The sequence below is a fragment of the Hibiscus syriacus genome, unplaced genomic scaffold, assembly GCF_006381635.1.
Source record: "Hibiscus syriacus cultivar Baekdansim isolate YM2019G1 unplaced genomic scaffold, ASM638163v2 tig00002237_pilon, whole genome shotgun sequence".
Classification (NCBI taxonomy): domain Eukaryota; kingdom Viridiplantae; phylum Streptophyta; class Magnoliopsida; order Malvales; family Malvaceae; genus Hibiscus; species Hibiscus syriacus.
Genome location: NW_024061918.1, coordinates 2,071,091 through 2,085,765, shown reverse-complemented (window position 1 = coordinate 2,085,765; position 14,675 = coordinate 2,071,091). Strand labels below are relative to the sequence as shown.

The 14,675-nt window shown below is 34.4% G+C and overlaps 1 protein-coding gene and 1 long non-coding RNA gene across 2 annotated transcripts in view; both read right to left on the bottom strand.

Moving 5' to 3' along the window:
- Positions 1-11,856, bottom strand: part of LOC120139145 — a 32,849-nt gene extending 20,993 nt beyond the window's left edge. Inside the window, exons 1-2 of the mRNA XM_039154470.1 lie at positions 11,853-11,856; positions 4,435-4,445 (exon numbers count right to left, since the gene is read on the bottom strand). The gene's annotated coding sequence lies outside the window, so the exon portion shown is untranslated. The remainder of the gene's footprint in view (positions 1-4,434; positions 4,446-11,852) is intronic.
- A 1,224-nt stretch (positions 11,857-13,080) lies between these two features.
- On the bottom strand, positions 13,081-13,658 carry LOC120139139. Its single transcript, XR_005517597.1, has 3 exons — positions 13,606-13,658; positions 13,426-13,530; positions 13,081-13,210 (listed from the first exon to the last, which is right to left on the bottom strand). It is a non-coding gene; the product is annotated as an uncharacterized LOC120139139 (long non-coding RNA).
- Between the last annotated feature and the right edge of the window lie 1,017 nt (positions 13,659-14,675).

The following is a 14,675-nucleotide window of genomic DNA, read 5'->3' as shown; positions in this document are numbered from 1 at the left end:
AAAATTGTTAAATAGTTTTTACAAAATTTAAGATTATATTCAATTCAAAGGTTCGAATATATAAATTATTCTTTAAAGTTAAAAGGTCAATTTTATTCCTCACTCTACTGAAAAAATTGAGTCTTATACTGAAAATATTTTTGAAATATTTTTTACTAAGGGTTTCAAACTTTAATCAAGTTAAAAATAATTTTTAAGCATAGTACCGATACTATTCAAAAAGTATTGATACAGATATCAATATTAAAGCCAAAAATGATGAAGTAGTACCGATATTGCTAAGCCAATACCGATACTGTCAAAACATAATACTAAAATAGTACTGATACTATATACAATATCGATACTACTTAGTATAGTAGTACTGATACTCTCAGTGGTGGTATCGATACTACTTTTAGGTTTTGAATCCGTTAAAATTCCAGTATACTAAAATGGTATCGGTACTATATACAATATCGATACTACTGAATATGGTAGTGAACAAATGTGAGAAGAAATGAAATTCTTACTTTATTGCTCTAAACGTAAATTACAATTTATAAGGAATAACTACTCTAAGTTAGGAAATAATTCCTAAGATCAGGGAATTAGATTAGTTGACTATTTACATAAGACAAACTCCTAGAATTAAGAAAAAAGATATTGTTCCTTGATTCTAGGAATTCCAACACTCCCCCTCAAGTTGGTGTATAGATGTTCATCAAACCCAACTTGCTAGTGAGATCTTCAAACATGTCCTTGTTTAGGCTCTTAGTAAACAGGTCTGCAATTTGTTGTTTAGTTGGTAGGTAGCTTATGCATACTTCCCCTGATTCGATCTTTTCTTTGATAAAATGGTGATATATTTCTACATGTTTGGTACGATCATGGTGAACCGGATTGTATGCTATGCTCACTGCTGCCTGATTGTCACAGTACAGTTTCATAGGTCTGGTGTGAGGCATTTTTAATTCCCTCATTAGTCGTTGTATCCAAATTCCCTCGCATATACCATGTGACACAACTCGATATTCAGCTTCAACACTACTGCAGGCTACAACAGATTGTTTTTTACTTCTCCACGTCACAAGGTTACCCCACACGTAACTGCAGTAACCGCTTGTAGACCTTCTATCATTCACCGAACCTGCCCAATCAGCATCTGTGTAGATGCCTACATATCGGTTATTTGTTTTCTTGAAGTATAAGCCCTTACCCGGGGTTCCCTTCAAGTATCTCAACACCCTATGGACAACCTCTAGATGTTTCTTTCTTGGGTTATGCATATATTGGTTGATAATACTCACACTGAAAGAAATGTCAGGACAAGTATGGGATAGATAGATAAGTTTTCCCATAAGTCGTTGATATCTCCCCCTGTCTACTTCCTCTCCATCTTCATTATTTCCAAGTTTCAAATTGAATTCCATTGCAGTCTCTGCAGGTCTGCAACCTAACATGCCAGTATCCTTCAGTAAATCTAGAACATATTTTCGTTGAGAGATGGAGATACCTGTTCGAGACCTTGCTATTTTCATTCCAATGAAGTATTTTAGATTTCACATGTCCTTAAGCTCAAATTCAGTGCTAAGGAACTCTTTTAGGCATCTGATTTCATTCGAATAATCTCATGTTAGAATGATATCGTCAACATAGACTATAAGGATGGAGCATTTACCTTCCTTTGAATGTTTGTAGAACATGGTATGGTCAGCTTGTCCTTGGGTATATGCCCTGCTGGTCATAGCCTTGGCAAATCGACTAAACCAAGCTCTTGGGGACTGTTTCAACCCATATAGTGATTTCTTTAACCTGCATACCCAACCTTTTTCTTCTTCGAATCCTGGTGTAAAGTCCATATACACTTCCTCGACCAATTCACCATTTAGGAAGGCATTTTTAACATCCTACTGAGTCAAAGGCCAATCAAGATTTGCAGCACGTGATAGAAGAACTCGAATAGTATTAAGTTTGGCAACAGGTGCAAAGGTCTCATCATAGTCGAGCCCATATGTCTGAGTGAATCCCTTTGCCACAAGTCGAGCCTTGTGCCCGTCAATAGTTCCATCAGTTTTGAATTTGGTGGTGAAAATCCATTTGCAACCTACTATTTTTTCCCTTCAGGAAGATCCGAGATTTCCCATGTTCCATTGTTTTTTAGAGCATTCATTTCTTCCATTACAGCATATTTCTATTCGGGTGATTCAAGAGCTTCCTTCACATCCCTTGGAGTTTTTACATGGTCAATATTTGTCACAAAGTTTTTGTATGACTTGGATAGATTTCCATAAGACACAAACCGAGAGATATGGTGTTGGGTGTAGGTCCTTACACCTTTTCGAATAGCAATTGGGAGATCGATAGATGGAGAATCAGGGGTTACCTTTATTGTAGAACAGTCCACGGTTGTAGATGAATTTAGCACTTCTATGTCAGTTTCAGGAGAGTAATGGCGCTTTGAATAAACCCGGAGTTCAGGAGCACAAAGTTGTTGAGTTTCAAGAGTAAGCTGTGGAGCAAGTTGTTGATGTTTCTGCAAACTAGGATCATCATTATGCTGCTGGGAAGAGGGCTACTGGGAAGAGGGCTGCTGTGAGCAGACTATGAGGATGTCATTAGGTGGTTGTTGTGAGGGGACTATGATGATGTCATTTGTATGAAAATTTTGTGGTAGATTAGAATCGGGTGGTGGAGTAATAAGGAGGGTATTGAGGTTCTCATCTTCATTGAGAATCTCCCCCTGAAGATGAGTTGTTGAAAAATATGGTTCTGTTTCAAAGAAGGTTACATCTCGGGAAACAAATGTACGATGCAAAGTAGGTTAGTAACATTTGTACCCTTTTTGCGTAGGGGAGTAGCCAACAAAAACACAAGTATGAGCACGAGAGTCAAGTTTAGATAGGTTGAGTTGATGGTTATGGACAAAGGCTTTACACCCGAATAATTTAACCAGTAAGGTATAAACATGGAAAAGAGGGTAAGCTTTTTGAAGGGTATTTAGAGGTGTTTGAAATTTAAGGACTTTGTATGGCATTCGGTTAATTAGGTAGCATGCGGTAAGAATAGCCTCTCCCCATAGGTATTTTGGGGTATTTGTGGTAAACATTAGGGCTCGAGCAACATTTAATAGGTGCTGATTTTTCCTTTCCGAAATTCCATTTTGTTGTGGTGTGTCTGGACAGGAGCTTTGGTGTATTATGCCTTGTAGTGCAAGGTAAGGACTTAAAATCGAGTTGAAGTACTCTCTTCCATTATAGGTGCGGAGCGTTTGTATGGTGGAATTGAATTGGGTTCTAATCATTGAATGAAAATTTTGTAATACTTTGGGTGTTTCGGACTTTACTTTGAGGAGATAAACCCAACAAACTCTAGTATGGTCATCAATAAATGTTATAAACCATCTAGCCCCCGTAATATTTTTCACTCAGCTAGCCCCCTATAGATCACTGTGTATTAAGGAGAAAGGTTTGGATTGGATGTAAGGTTTTAATGTATAAGGAACACGAGTATGTTTTGAGAGTTGGCAGATTTCACACTTTAGGGAATTTGGATTTTTTTTCGAAATAACAATGGAAATACATACTTCATGTACAAGAGGTTTGGGTGTCCTAGCCTTTGGTGCCACAGCATAATTATGTCCTCATGTGAAACAGATAACACCAAACTTCCTTTCTTATTGTCTTTAATCCATATGTAGAGTCTATCATCAAACCTTAGCAGTGCCAATCATCTTCCCCAATTTCTGTTCCTGTACAACACAACCACGAGCAGAAAATTCAACAAAAGCATCATTATCCACAATTAGTTTACTAACTGACAGTAAATTGCAAGATAAACTTGGGACATGTAAGACTTTGTCAAAAGAGTTTTTCAGTGAGTTGAACTGCCCCAGTCCCAGCAACATGCGAGTATAAACCATCAGCTATTCGGATACGAGATTGATTGTGATAGGGCATGTAGATGTGGAACAGGGATGAGTTACCTGTCATGTAGTCGGAAGCACCTGAATCTAAGATCCAAGCGGATTTATTAGTTGAATCCGAAGTAATATTAAAAGCAGTACCTTGAATAGCCAAGGATCCATGAGCAGTAGGTATTTCAAGTATCTTGTGTAGGGCTTCGAGTTGAGATTTAGTTAGGCAGACATCGAAGGTATTTTCTGTAGAGGATGAAGTGTTGGATGATACAAGGGCTGAGGTTTTAGATTTGAAAAGATTTTCTGGTTGTTCTGCCATAGGAAGAAAACAACGCAAGAACAATTTCTAGAGAAAGAGAAGAATATAATCGAAAGAGTCTTACAGCTCTTGTGACAATATCGATACTATAGCTTCGCAACGATTAAATTTTTGTATTTAATGTAGGGAGTATCAATACTTAGAGACCGAGTACCGATACTACATGCTTCTAAACAACATTTAATGCGAGAAACTACATTCGAATGGCTCTATTCACTCCCACAACAACTCAAACGTTTGGAATTGATAGAGAGAGTATAAAAACAAGATCTCGAGTCATTTGTGAAGATAAGAGACAAAAGAGAAAGTCAAAAACAATAAATTTGAGGCAAATCAAGTCAACATTCTTCTATATTCCTTTTGCTTTCAAAGAACACTCTTTGTACTCATTTGTACTCATTTTTCAAGTGTTATTATTTGTTCTTGAATTGTTCAAACCATTTCTAGTGAGGATTTTATAAGTTTGCAATTTGTAATTTTCTCTTTGAGAGTGTCTTAAGAATTTGGGGTATAATTCTTAAGGGAGTTATAAAGTTACACCTTATCCTCAAAGATAGATACAAATTAGTGAATTTGTGAAAATCCTTAATATGGATAGCTAAAGTAGTGGACGTAGACTTTGGTTGATAAAGTTGAACCACTCTAAATTCTTGTGTTCAATTTTTATATTTTTCTCTCGAGCTTCCACAATTTTTTAATTGCCAATTCACACCCCCTCTTGGCTATTTCATCCATTCGATTGCTCAACAATTGATATCAGAGATAGACTCATTGAAAGGTTTAACCACCTCTTGAGAAGATCTTAAAGGAGTTCAATCGTCATCTAAATCATCCATGGCCTCTACATCAAATTTCGACATTGTTAGTGACTCTCAACCCATCAACAAGCCTCCATACTTCAATTAGAGAAATGGATATGTGGAATGAAGAAGAAAATAGATTATTCCAACTTAACGCAAAGGTAATGTACATTTTATTTTGTGCACTTGGCCCCAATGAATATGGGAGAGTGTCATCTTATTCCAATGCCAAGGAGATATGGGATAAATTTGAAGTTACTCATGAATGAACAAATGAGGTAAGAGAAACTAAAATTAATCTTCTTAATCATAACTATGAAAACTTCAAGATGAGATCAGATGAAGACATTAAATCCATGACCGGTCAATTTTCGATTATTGACAATGTTCTCAAAGGCTTTAGAGAAAATATTCCTAAAGAGAAGCTCGTTAGAAAGATTATTTATAGTCTTCACAAGTCATGGCAATCCAAGAAGACTACAATAGTTGAAGCAAAGAATCTAAAGACTCTCACCTTAGATGAGCTCATTGGATTCTTGCTTACTCATGAAATGATGGTGAAGGAAGAAAAAGATCAAGAAAAGAAAAATGAAAAAAAAAGAAGGAAATGAAAAAATATATTAGTGTTCCTCTCAAATCCACCAAAGAAGATAATGACTCAAACGATGAAGACGATGATGAAGAAATAACAATGTTTGCCAAAAAGATTCAAGAGATTCATGAAATTCAACAAAGGAAGAAGATTCCAAAGAAAATAAGCTTCTAGAATGAATCCAAGAAGAATGACTCTATAATGTGCCAAGAAGAAACACTAGGCACATATAGCTACATGGAGTGATGACGAGTCATCTAATGAAGAGGAGGAAAATGTAGCCAACTTGTGTCTCATGGCCATTGAGGGAGAATCTAAAGTAACCTCTAACTCATCTACATTATATAAATATTCCTTTGATGAGTTGCAATAAGCTTATGATGAGTTAGCCTCGAATTTGAGATCATACTTTCAAAACATAAGAAGAATATTTCAAAATTGAAAAATGAAAATGATCTCTTATCCAAGACCAACAATAAACTTGAAAATAAGATCAAGGATATGCAAGTCAAACTAAAGGAGTTTGAAAAAAAAATCATAACTTGCACAACCTACTTTCAAAGGTTCATGATGATCATCAAAAGAAACTTGATAATCTTAAAGCTTTTTTTAATAAAGTTAAAACAAATCGTTTAGAAAAGGACAAAATTCAAAATCCAACTATGTTAGAAATAGTTTTAGACATACAATCATAGAGGTCCCCAAAGAACCTCAAATAGAAAAGTTGTTAAAAGCTTATGGGTTCCTAAAGGACTCATTACTACTAAATACAATGATATCCTAGAAAAATGGATACCTAGGGGGATTAGGTTATTAGGAACTAATGCCTTTGGACCCAAAAGAATTTGAGTACAAAAAATCAAAACTTAATTTATGTTTGTAAGTGGAGGAGCATTGCTACAAGACACAAAACAAAAGTTAAAACTCATGGTATCTTAATAGTGGATGCTAAAGACACATGACCGATGATAAGAACCGATTCTTGAAGCTTAATGCTAAAAGTGGAGAAGTAGTAACATTTGGTGACAACTCAAAAGGTTACATTGAAAGAATTGGTTATATTGGTAACAACTCTTCTGTTCTTATTGGAAATATGTTATATGCAAATAGGTTAAAGCATAATCTTCTTAGTATTATTCAATTATGTGATAATTGATACAATGTCTTATTTGAGTCAAATGGTTGTAAAATTGTTAACATTGCACCTAATATGATTATGCTTATTGGTCATAGAATTAGAAATATTTACATGGTGCATCTAAATAGTATTAACATGTCTAATGTATGTTTAGCTGCTAAAGATGAGCATGATTATTGGTTATGGCATACGAAACTTGGACATGCTAGCATGAGTGTTTTATAAAAACTTATTCAAAGCAATCTTGTAAGAGGTTTGCCTAATATAAAATTTGATCTTGATAAAATTTGTGATGTATGTACTAAAGGCAAACACAAAAGAACTTCTTTTAAACATATTAATGATGTATCATCTAGTAAAGTATTACAATTGATCCATATAGATCTTTTTAGGCCTATTAGAACTACTAGCTTGGGTAGAAAACAATATACATTTGTGTTGGTTAATGACTACTCTAGGTTTACTTGGGTTTTTTTCTTAAGCACAAAAGATGAAGCTTTAGAAAATTTCATCACTTTCTCTAAAATAATCCAAAATAAAAAAGGTTACTCTATTTCAAGTGTTAGGAGTTCTCATGGAACCGAATTTGAAAATCTTAGGTTTGGTATTTTTGTAATTCAGATGGAATTTCAACCCTAGAACCCTTCAACAAAATGGAATTGTTAAGAGGAAAAATAAAATTTTAGAATAAATGGCTAGGATAATGATTTGTGAAAATAATTTGCCAAAATATTTTTGGACGAAAACCACAAATACCACTCGTTATGTGATTAATAGAGTAATGATTATGCCTATTTTAAAGAAAACTTCATATGAACTTTTCAAAAATAAAAGCCTAACATTAGTTATTTTCATCCTTTTGGATACTAGAGTTTTGTTTTAAATAATGTAAAAGACAATCTTGATAAATTTGATGCAAAAAGTGATAGAGGGATTTTTCTTGGTTACTCTTTAAATTCTAAAGCTTGTCAAGCTTTTAATATAAAAAAACTCTAATGGTAGAAGAGTCCATACATGTTTTCGATGATAATCCCCTTCTGAGGAAGGATTCTTGTATTGATGATGATGTAGGTATCTTAAATCCAAATGAAGTTGGTGAATCATCATCAAAAGAAATAAAGAATGAAGAAACTCAAGATGTCTTCAAGAATCTAACTCTAGAGGAAAGGGAATTCACATACATAGTGGAGTACAACTATGTCAATGATGGTGAAATTTTATGTGATCCATCTAAAGGAGTAACCACTAGATATTCTCTTAAAAATATTTATAATTATATTTCATTTATCTCATGCATAGAGCATAAGAATATCAAAGAAGCATTAAATGATTAACATTGGATTATGGCTATGCAAGATGAGTTAAATCAATTTAAGAGAAATCAAGTGTCGACATTAGTTAAAAAGCCTAGTAATAAGTCTACTATAGGTATTATATGGGTATTTATGGATAAAGTAGATGAAGGTGGTAATATAGTGAGAAAAAATGCTAGACTTGTTGCTCAAGGGTACATTCAAGAATAGGGAATAGAATTTGATGAAACTTATGCTCTCGTATCTAGGATGGAGGCTATTAACATGTTATTAGCATTTGCATGTTATCATGAATTTACTTTATTTCAAATTGATGTTAAAAGTGTATTTTTAAATAGTTTTATAAAAGAAGTGTATGTAGAATAATCTCCCTGTTTTGAGGATTCAAAATTTCCAAATTATGTTTTCAAACCGACAAAAGCTTTGTATGGTTTAAAACAAGCTCCTAAAGCTTGGTATGAAAGATTGTTAAATTTTCTTATTGAAAAAGGTTTTTCAAAAGGAAAGATTGGCACTACCTTGTTTATAAAATGTAAAGGCAAAGATTTATTAGTAGTTCAAATTTATGTTGATGATATAATATTTTGTTCTACTAATGATATTCTTTGCCAAGAATTTGCTAAATTAATGCTATGTGAATTTGAGATGAGCATGATGGGGGGAGCTTTCGTTTTTCTTGAGGCTTCAAATTCAACAAAGAAAAAATGACATCTTCATAAATCAATCAACCAAATTAAGCTAATGATACTACTGAATATAGTAGTACTGATACCTTTGTGGCAGTATCGATACTATAGCTTCCCAATGGTTAAATATTTGTATTTAATTCAGTGAGTATCGATACTGAGAAACTGAGTACCCGATATTACAATCTTCTTAACAACATTTAATGCGGGAAACTACCTCTCAACAGCTCTATTCACTCTCACAATAACTCAAACGTTTGGAATTGATTGAGGGATAAGAGACAAAAGAGAAAGCCAAAAACAACAAATTTGAGGCAAATCAAATCAACATTCTTCTATATTCCTTTTGCTTTCAAAGAACACTCTTTGTACTCATTTGTATTCTTTCTCAAGTGTTCTTATTTGATCTTAAATTGTGCAAACACATTCCTAGTGCTGATTTTATTAGTTTGCAATTAGTAATTTTCTCTTTGAGAAAGTGTCTCAAGAATTTGAGATATAATTCTTAAGGGAGTTATAAGGATACACCTTATCCTCAAAGGTATATACAAATTAGTGAATTTGTGGAAATCCTTAGTGTGGCTAGCTAAGGTAGTGGATGTAAACTTTGGTTGATAAAGTCGAACCACTCTAAATTCTTGTGTTCAATTTTTATATTTTTCTCTCAAGCTTCCATAAAAAAATTTAATTACCAATTCACCCCTATTGGCTATTTCATCAATTCGATTGACTCAACAGACTAGTTGTTGAATTTATTATTATCAAAGGTTGTTGATTCTAGGTTATTTCGAGGTTTTGAGATTGGCTATCATGAGCGATCCATTATCCTGTCATATCTACAATTTGATGATGGTCTAATAATATTTTGTAAAGATTATATAGGGGAATTGAGGAATGTCAATAGGGTTCTTAATATTTTAAAATGATGTCTGGGTTGAACTTGAATTTGGTGAAGAGCAAGATCTACAGGATTAATTTAGAAATAGAAACCCTCAATGAATGGACGCATATTATTGGATGCTCGGTGGGGTCGTTTTCTTCGAAATATTTGAGACTTTCTCTAAGAGCTAAGAGGAACTCGACGTTGTTGTGGGAGCTTGTCATTCTGAGGTTTCAGAAGAAATTGGTTGGCTGGAAATCTGTGACTTTGTCCTTAATTAGGAGAGTAGTATTTATTAAATATGTCCTTAGTTCTTTGCCTATCTATTTTATGTTTGTGTTCAAAATTCCTTCATGTGTGTTGAACAAGTTGAATTCCATTATGGTTGATTTTTTGTGGTGAGGTTCGAAAGAGAGGAAGAGCATGCATTGGGTGAAATGGTCTTTGGTGTGTAAATCGAAAGAGATTGGAGGTCTTGGGATGACTAATTTGGACCTCTTGAATAGAGCTCTCTTGTGGAAGCAGATGTGCAAGTTTGTTAGTGAGAAATAAACTGTGGAAGAAGGTTATATGTTGTGTTAACAATCTAAACCCAAGATCCTTTGCTTTGGATAATTTGGTCTCATCAAGAGCTTCTTGGATTTGGAAAGGGATATTTAGAAACTATTTTTCTAGTGACGAGTTTGAGTACTATTTTAGGGGAAACCTTAATCTCAGAGTAGGCAATGGTGATTCTATCTCGTTCTGGCACGATGCTTGGTTGGATGGTGTTCCACTGAAATTTCGTTTTCCTCACTTGTTCATTCTATCGACTAATAAGGATGGGATGATCGTAGATTTTAGGAAGAATTGTGTCTTTTGGTTGGTTTTAGGATATCCAAATGAGAATAAACCTTGCAGAATGGGAGATGGAATAATAAATTGAACTTAATTCTTTGTTAAGTAATTTACATTCCTCGAATGGGTTGGAGGATAACTATGTTTGGAAAGGGAAAGGGGATGGAAGTTTTTCAATGAAGTCTTACGTTCGACAAATGTTTGATAAGTCGATTGTCAGTTTTTCTTGATCGAGGAGTGTTTGACTAGGGGTTGCTCCACCCCGGGTGGAATATTTCGTGTGGCATGTGGTAAATAAAAATTTGGCAGTTAAAACGAAGTTAATTAAGAAAAAGGTACTTGGAATCGTGGTCTAATATTATCTGTTGTGTGGCATGTATCCTGAAACTGTTTACCACTAGTTTGTGTCATGTAATGTATCATGGGGATATGGATGAGCTTCTTGATGATGTGGAATATTTCTTTTGTTGTCCCAAAAAGTCTTGCTTCATTAATTGCAACCTCGTTTGAGCTGGTGCCATACTCGACTGTTTGGACTTTTATTCCAGGGGCAATATTCTGGTCAATTTGGAAGATGAGAAATGAAATTGTCTTTGGGGGTGGTGCCTGTATCCGAAAAATTGAGGAAGGGAAGACTACGGTGATTTGGGCATGTTCTTAGGCGACAACCGTCGGATGCGGTCAGGAGGGTAGAGTCGATAACAGTCGACGGTGCCAGAAGGAGAGGACGACCAAGGAGGAAGTGGGTAGACTGCTTGAGATCTGATTTGAAGGATTTAGCCCTTACCGAGGACATGACATCCGATAGGAAAGTATGGAGACTTAAGACCAGGGTAGCTGAGTAGTGTGGGCATCTCAGTCTTCTTTTTTAATGCTTTTGTAGTAATTTCCATGAATTCTACTTTTTATATGTTTCTGTCATTGGAATTTATGTAGGCTTAGAATTAGGGTGGCGGAGTAGTGTTACCTTAGTTTAGGTTTTAACCATTTTAACTTTATTCTTTATCGCAGCTTGCTATCGCTGACTTCTGTTTATCCTTCTCTTCATGTTTCCTCTTTTAAATTTAGCCGGGACTTACGTTTCTGTCTATAAGCAGAGATTTTCACGCAGGGATTACTTCAAATTACAGACGCACATATGAAGACAGCGTATGAAAATTGTTCAACTATTTCAACTATGTATTTATTGACTTATTTATCTATGCATTATATTTTATCTTTATTTTTAATTTTCTTACTGCTGGAGGTCTTCCACGGAAGCTGCTCTCAACCTGGCGTTGGGGGCAGCCTACCACCCCACCTTCCCCTTACCCCATTGCATATGGGAATAGGGTTTTGTTGTTGTTGTTGTTGTTAGATATTGTTTTTCTATGTTTTTTAATTAGATACAAAATGGCAGCTTGGTTCCTATCTAAGTTCCAAAATATGACTTTATCGGTGGATAGCTTGATGGCTGACCTCACATTAATAGATGTCGGGTCATCTTCAAAGAAAATAATGTGTCCAACACAAGTTTAAAATTTTTATTTTTATATTTGGAGGGTCTTCAAAAGGTAATATCCACACACTAGTGTCCGAATATCTGTTGACACAGGTCTTAGATATATATATTTCAAGGAAAATGAAAAACAAGAGCAACACAGGTCAAGAATACCAGCCAATTCAGAGAAAATAATGGCATGAATAAATACATAATACCAGTGTTATCATTGATATCATATACAAGTAACTGATGAATATAATATAAAAAGAAAATAACAACACTTCAGAATTTTGCAAGTCTGAAATTTTATTTTCTGAGAATTAGGTAGTCAATAAAACAAGAGATTGAACTATCATGACCACCGATCCAACTGCTAACAACTATTATTTACAGCCAAGATGACAAATTTGACCTTCGACAGAAGTTGTTTAAATATTAGCAGCATGTCTAAATAATTCACTGTAGTAGATCACACATGAAATACTAAGGGTGGATAGGGAAAAAAAAGAAAACAAAGGTGGCCTTTTAAGGGTGAAAGAGGACTCTAGGACCACTAATTTTAAGTTTTCTCAAATTCCAACCTGACCACAAATAGAAAATTTTCAGATATATATATATCAATCAGACAAAACTTAAATCATCACGATCATGCACTGATTGTTAGAATCGCCAATAGCTAGAAATTTCTTTAAAAATCATTCATAAGGTTTTCACTAGCCTTCTCACTTTATGATTTTTTTAACTATATGTTTCCACCTATATTAATAGAATGATATAGCCACGACTATTGAACAACAAATAGATGTAATAAAACTTCACGTCTTGACAACAAGAACTTGAAGTGAGATATTTCCTACAAAAGCAGAGAATTAATACCAACATGACCAAGAATAGAAAAATTTTAGATATATAATATTTATGTATGACCAAACTCATCGTGATCATGCACTGAATGATAGCATTGCCAATAGGTAGAAATTTCTTTAAAAATCATTCATGAGGTTTCCTCTAGGCTTCCCACTTTATTTTTTTGTAACTCCATGTTTCCACCCAAGCTAATAGAATGGTATAGCAACTACCATCATTCAACAAATAAATGCAATAAAAATAATCATGTCTTGACGACTAGAAATTAAAGTCAATCATTTAATACAAAAATTATAAGCAAATAAAACAACGGCGATGACAAGAATCAAAGACAAGTGCTTAATACCTGTAAGGCCAAACCGTAGCCACCATTGACGTCCTGTTCAAAGTAAAGTAACTGAAAGTTTTACACAAGAAACACTGAGTTAATATAGGATTTTGAAATAATGCTCACTTAGAAGATATGCATACATGAGCATGCATAACGGACGTGCACATAGAAACATACAATAGAAGAGCTTCAGAGAGGAGATGTTATGGGTTAGCGAACAACTAAACTATATTTTGAAAAGAAGACATTCAGTTCAAAGAGAAATTTCACAGAGAATGCACCTTGAATTTGCTTTGTGCTGTTGAAGTTACCCTAACAACAATCCCAGACTCAGCTTGTTCATCGTTTATTGTTACACCAAAGAAGTGGGCACGTTGCTTTTCTACCTGCAGCAAAATGGATGAGAACTTGGGAAAATATCTGGAAGTGTACGGTGCATTGAATAGACAGGAAGTACACACCTTTCCACTAACTGATGTTCCAAACTTCCAATAGGAAGGGGTCTAACTGTAACAGTTCCATTTAGAGCTTCCTGAAGATATATATTTTAGAAGCAGGAACCTGGAAGTAACTAAATTATGCAAACAAGTTCTAACATTTATATTAAGCCTACCTGAATAACGCTGCAAAAATTGTATTAACATTTCCTAGATTGGACAAATCAATCTCCATATCCATCGAGTCTTCAACAGCCTTATAACATTTGTTGAAAAAAGAGAAAATATTAGGTTTTGACAAATTTCTGTTAGAAAATAAAAATTGTAAACTTAAAGAAATATGGTAGTAGGAAAATGAATGCAATATTAAGTTAACATCATCAAGGAAATCTATGAACAAAAATACCGTCATCAACGATAAATGCATATAGATTCTTCAAATTTTAGTCAGTCATGCAAGGTTGAACAAAAATATTCAGTGGGATTTGAAAGAAAGTGGAGGAGTTGGCAACACTTTGGGAACTCAACTTACATGGGGATCAACTAACTATGTAGAGATAACAAAGAACAGTTAAAACTTAAAACTGACGGCTTCATAGTTTCAATTGGTAATCTGGAGGGGAACCTTAAAAGAAAATAAAAGACGGGATCATAAGTTGGTGATCTGGAGAGATATTTATAGAGGGGAGAATTTCCATCAAGAGAAGTCTCCAAGGCAAGTTTCAAACGAAGCCCATAAATACCTCTCTTAAATCTTCCTTCTATTTCCTTCTCCCACCTCTTTCCAAGAGAGTGATCATTAACTTAAAAAAAACAACTCAAGACATTTTTAATGCACTGGTCCTGTACTCAATTTGGGTAGAAAGAGAACTGGTTGTATATAATAGAACTGCTCATTTTGATCCCATAACATGCTTTTGCATCCAGCACAAAACTATCTGTCTTTATATGGCAGCAACTTCTTTTTTCTCAATCAGACGCAACAAATCAAAATTATTCCATGTCATTCCAAAGAAAGATAAGAACCAGACTATTCTATTGTATACCTGGTCTTCATGTTGAGTCTTGCCTTTTTAATAGACGCTTATTTCACA